General features: G+C 46.0%; 1 protein-coding gene across 2 annotated transcripts in view; it reads right to left on the reverse strand.

Moving 5' to 3' along the window:
- The window catches only part of Erg (ETS transcription factor ERG), a 155,839-nt gene extending 152,329 nt beyond the window's left edge, over nt 1-3,510 (reverse strand). Inside the window, exon 1 of one of the 2 annotated variants that reach the window (XM_050162065.1) lies at nt 3,409-3,510. The gene's annotated coding sequence lies outside the window, so the exon portion shown is untranslated. The remainder of the gene's footprint in view (nt 1-3,408) is intronic. The other variant, XM_050162067.1, reaches the window with a different exon arrangement.
- Nucleotides 3,511-6,000: the final 2,490 nt, after the last annotated feature.

Genomic DNA, 6,000 nt, shown 5'->3' on the forward strand with positions numbered 1-6,000 from the left:
TCCAGGCTCTTGGAAGTGCATTTAGCCTGTGGAACCTCTCAGGATATAAAGCATACAACATGTATGGGGAAGGAACCAGTGACATGAAGAAAGTAAGAACCTGCTGGGGAGAAGGCTTAGTGGTTACAGCTCTTTCCTCCCAAGTGTACAGACTGGGGTTCAGATACCGAGAACCAACATCAATGCCAAGCTGATGTGATAGCCCACTTGTATATCCTGTGCCCAGAGGACAGAGATGGGACCCCTGGAGTCAGCTGACTAGCTGGACTAGCCCTGTCAGAAAGCTCTGGCTTTAATGAGAGACCCTGCCTCAAAGAATAAAGTGGGGATCAACTGAAGACTCCTAACATCAACCTCAAGCCTCCACAAGTGCACACAGACAGTCAGACACACACACACCAGATGCATACATATGAGAAAAAAATCAATTATACCCCCAAGATAATTTTTTGATAGTGAATAAAATGCTACCTGAAAAAAAATATAATCTGTTACTTTTTGCAAAGGCTCTTGTCATTTTCTTTTAATTTTAAGCTAACTAGCCACTGAGTGGCTAAATAAATAATTTAGGCAAAGCAGCCCACAGCAAGGAATTCTGGGAAGTCCTTGACTGAGCTGTCCCAGCTGCACTTGTTCTGAGTGAGGGTGGAACGGGCATGTGGTCTCTCCCCAAAACACACTCCCACGAAAGCGACTGACACCCGACTTTTATGATTCCTGCCAAGAGCATCAGCACCCACTGGCCCTAGGCTAGGAACTCCCGAGAAGACCAGGGAGCAAAGGGCAGGGGGGATTCGTGGGGTGATGGTTAAAGCGGCTTGTATCAAGAAAGCCCCACGAGAGTGAGACCACATTATGCCTGCGCCTCCCCTGCCTGTTCTAGTTCCAGCGATGGCATCTTCCCAGAAATAAACAGTACCATGGGGTCGACCATGAGTTGAAGGCTTGGTTCCAAACTGGGACCCCAGCAGGAGACAGTGGAACCTTTAGAAGGACCTAGAAGACAGCTGGGTCATCAGAAGCTACTGGAGGGAATATTGAGACCCCAGTCCCTTCCCATCTCTTCATTTCCTTTCTGGCAACCACAGCATGGGCAGCCTCCTAACACAGACTAACCCATGATGTGCTAGACTTCTGTGTGCCCAGAGTGACAGGGCCAGCAAAGATGAGCAGAAACCTCTACAACCCCAAGCCAAAATAAATCCCCCCCCCCCCGCTTTAAGTTTACTGTCTCTGCATTTTGTTTTGTCACATGACTGAAAGCCCCCACAGCAGCAGAGGGAGGTGGGAGATAGAGGAAAGACGAGACACTCAGGGTGCCGGCCCATCTGCCTATCAAAACCTGGGGGCTTCTGTGGAAAGCGCAGCTTATCTTTACAAATGAATTAGTGCCCACTCCGGGATTTGGCTTACGTCATTTCCCATCTCTCCCTGTTTATGTGCTGGAGCCCAGCTACCAGTTCCCAGGAGTTTGTGGTTGGAGAGAGGGGCTTTATGTGAAGGACGAAATTAAAATGATTCCCTCATCCAGTATATTTGGTGGGAAGGAAGAAAGGAAGGAAGGAAGGAAGGAAGGAAGGAAGGAGGGAGGGAGGGAGGGAGGGAGGGAGGGAGGAAGGGAGGGAGGGAGAGGGAAGGAAGGAAAACCACTAGAGCTGAGGAGATGGCACAGTATTAAAATGCTTGCTGTACAAGTATACATGAAGACCAGAGTTTGGCTGACATAAATATCAGGTTAGCTTGGTGGACCTGCCTCTAATTCCAGCCTCAGAGGGAAGAAACAAGGGTCCCCCAGAGCAGGCTGCTTAGCTACACTAGCTGTGTGAGGAAATGCATGTTCAACTGACAGATTCTGCCTCCATGAATATGGTGGAGAGTGATTGAAGGAGACCCTTGATATCAACATCAGGCCTCTGCATGCGTGTGCACACACATGTATGTGTACTGCACACATAGGTGAGCCCCACACGTGAAATCACTCATATATACAAGTACTCAACCCCATACACACACACACACACACACACACACACACACACACACACACACACACGCGCGCGCGCGCGGAGGGGATTAGAGATCAACTTTCAGGAAAGGAAGATCTGAAAACACAGCAAATAGATGGACACCCATCACAAAAACAAAGGAGGTCTGGCACAGATGCTTCCTAGAGAATCAGCCTCCCCACACCTTCATCTTAAACTTTAGCCGAGAGGACGATGAGACCAATGCCTTCCTACCGTGTAACCCATCAGTCTCTGGCCCTTTGTTGCAGCAGCAGTAAGTGACTTACATGGTTCCACACAGGAACTCATTAAGAGCCAAAGCCCCTGGTGGGACACAGCCCAGTGTCCTGTGTCTGTTGACACCACAGTATTACAGTATTTCTTCCTGGAAAGCAACGCTGCCCAGAGAATGTTAGGCATGATCACCGTCCACCCTATCTGGCAGCCACTCCTGGGACACTGTGACCTCGCACATCTGTGAGCACATCTGGCGTCCGCTATGGCGGAGTGCTTTTCTGAGGGAGTACAGCATCACGGACCAGGGAGTGTGCCCTGCCTGTGAAGCGCTGGCTTCATCTAACTTTGTTATTTCTGGCTTAGTTTTTGTTTTGAGGCACAGCTAGTCAACAGAGATTCATTTTTTGCGTGACCTCTGGAAATGAGAATACTACCATATTGTATAAAATGCCTGACTTTGGCAGAAGCACATAAACATTATAAAAGCATGCATGTCTGGACATGTCCTTCGCCCTCAGGTTCTTCTTGAGGGGCAGAGGGAATTTATGTGCTGGATGAAGGAACTTGAAAGGCTTCAGGATTTACAGTAATGACTCTAAAATCCAAAGTATGGGAAGAAGGAACGGGCTAGGACAGAGCCTGTGGTTTGGGGGAAGTATCTAAGGACGTTTACAGAGGTTTGGGACTACAAATACCAAATATTTACATGTGTGCACGTTCTTTAAAGATCTTAACTTGAGGGCTGGCCGGGTCAGTTGTAATAAAATACTTCATTTTTCCAATGAAGCACCTGAAACAGATGATTATAAAGAAGGAGGTTTGCTTTAGACCACAGTGTTGGAGTTGGAAGTCCAAACAATGGGCCATAGACCCTACTAAGGGGACTCATCCCTCTTCTCTGCCACAACAAAGGGGGAGACGTTGTACCTTTGTGTAGTTTCTCACCTCATCCTTATAAAACCTCCAGGATTCAGGGTCTCATCACCATAATGATCCAATGTGATCTATTGCTTCCCAGAGGCCCTGCCTCTAACACCACAGGCAGATGCCCCCACCCTCTCAGTGCCCCCAACAAAACACTTCAACTGGCCTTAGAGTGACGCATCATCTTCAAACCACAACAGAGGGGTTGGTGGCTTATTGGTGCCATAGATTTAATGCTTACCTTTAATTGCTTTTGGTTCCACCATCTTTCTTCTCTGGGAGTCATTTGTCCTGCTCTTGACCAACACAGCTTTTTCTTTTTGAGTCACCAAAGATCTTGGAACAACCTGAAATTAAATTAAAGTCTTAAGTCATAGTTCCCCAAACATGAATAACCAAGTTCATGGCAAAATCTATTTCTAAAAACATTAATTTAAAATGTCCTAAAAGTGGGGGAGGGAACTTGAAAAATCTTCCCTTAAAGGAGGTGGGTGGAGACATTCTACTTTTGTGAGGGAACTGGGTGTTAAGAAGGAAAATTTGGTAATAAAGGTGGGGCCAAGCGGAGGCACATGGACTCATTTAAAGAAGACATTTGCTGTTTCCGTCTCTCAGAGCCCCCAGCGTTAAATCCATTGGCTCCCCAGGTCATTCCTATAGTATATTCTCTGCCCAAAACAGAGGACCCCGGTTCATAAAACATCCCACGATGGTGAGGGAGAGAGAGCTGAAGAAATGTCCGAGTCAGAAGAATGCTTGCCTCATAGACATGAGAACATGAGTTCATTCCCCAGCATCCGAGGAAATCCAGGCACAGCTGGTTCTACAGGCTTTAATCCCAGTGCAGGGAGGGCAGTTTGAGGCTTCTGGTCAGCCAGACTAGCTTAGTCTGAGAGCACCACATCCCAGAGAGACTTCTCAAGGTGCAAAGTGAGCGGTGCCTGAGCAGTGAGCCCTGAAGCGGACTTCTAACACGTGCACACATGCATGTACATGCATGCACACACACACGCACTCATGCACATACGCACGCACTCATGCACGCACACACAGAGACTGTCATTAAACCATGGATTTTAGTTCTAGAGAAGAAAAAAGCAACTCTTTCAATTTGTAAATATTACAAAATTCTAATTTTTTTTTAAGATTAGAATATCACCAAGCTAAAAAGAAAGAAAACGTTTTCCTTAGAATATGCTGGCAAACAAAATCTAAAGCTCAATGTCTTTTTCTTTTTGAGATACACAAGAATACCTGCACTTTTGCAGCTTTGCAAGGAAAATATCCCATTCACAAATATTATATTCGGTGTCATCATATCAGCAGAAAACAGAAAATGGAGTCTGTTTCCATCAAAAACACTTTCAAATTAGAATATTCTTCCAAAATGGAATATGGATATTGAATCAAAATCAATTTGCCATCAGCAATATTATTTATAAATGCTTCAGGAGGCCCCCAGACAACTCCATCCTGAGCACCCTGCCCTGAGTGAGGACAGTCACTTCAGATGGTCCAAACCTCACAGCCAAGACCTTTTCGTGACGTGGGAACAACGGGAAAGCTGCTGATAGACAAGGCCCACATAGAGATGTGCTTGCAACCTTGCAGACATAACAGATGGAAGACAGAAGAAAGGAGAAGGGAGGGGCAGGTAACCGGAAGGGAGACTGTCAAGAGATAACAGACTTGGGCTGGGGTTTCCAAAGCAAGTTATAAGGGGTTTTTGTGTTCCTGCTATATATTTTATAAATGTATATTTCTTCATAACTGGGTGGAAAAATCAAAATGTATTTGTCTATCATGTTCAACTAAGAGAATCTTCACTCTTTTTTATTTCAAATTATGCATGTTTTCCAATTTTTCAGAACCAAGAATAATCATGTCATAATCCTGAACATATTTCAATGTTTCCTGCGTGGTCATGGTTATACCATCAGGTAGGGCCAAGGGTTGGCTCGTCATCTTCCCTGTCTGTCTCAGGGCTCCACTGCAAGGGGAGGCTGGCATTTATATCACGTTTCACGGGGCTGTGGGAACCCTAGTCCACAAAGGTGTCTCCACCTTTCTTTTTCTCCAATCCCCAAAGCCAGTACGGATTACTGCCGAGTTAACTATTTTCCATGGACAGTGGTTGGAGCAGTATCTCATTTCCAACTGTTGCAAAGGGAATATGAATTTTGAAATCATGAGCTAAAATTCCTTACGCTGGGCTATACTACGCTATGTGTTCATGCCAAAACCTCTGGGCTGAAAGAATGGCTTGATTTATTTATGCTGGAGACAGTGTTGGACCCGATTTTGAGACCAAAGTAAAATCCCAGAGAGGATTCTATTGAATATATGCAGTGGGTATTTTTAAATCAGTCTGATCAAATTATTAATACCTCATTTATCCTAAGGGCATTTGTCTGACAGTGCAAATTATCCATAACACAGCGGAGAAGCCACAGTGGATCCAAAAAGTTGTCACAAGATCCAGGGGACTGAGCTCTGCCAGGGAGAGGTATGCTACCAGCCTTGAGAAGCAACAGCTGGCCTGATCAGAGAGAAAAAAAAGTCATGCAAGCCAGACTGAAGAACTCCAAAATTACAGCCATCTGAGGAAGGGAAGACAAGTGTGAACAGCCAGCCCAGTTCAACTGTGCCTGCCCAGCATCTGTGGGCAGCAGAGCCTGGCACAGGGGGTGCTATCCCTACTACCAGAGATGAGGCTTCAAGGCATAACCCCGAAGCTCAACGGTGCAAGGAGAAAATGGAAAACCCTACTGGAAATGGTTGAAGGCAAACATGGCCAGCAAGCCAACTGGAAATGGTCAAAGGCAAACATGGC

Source organism: Alexandromys fortis, unplaced genomic scaffold (genome assembly GCF_014885135.2).
Source record: "Alexandromys fortis isolate MF-2015 unplaced genomic scaffold, M_Fortis_MF-2015_v1.1 scaffold_128, whole genome shotgun sequence".
NCBI classification, from domain to species: domain Eukaryota; kingdom Metazoa; phylum Chordata; class Mammalia; order Rodentia; family Cricetidae; genus Alexandromys; species Alexandromys fortis.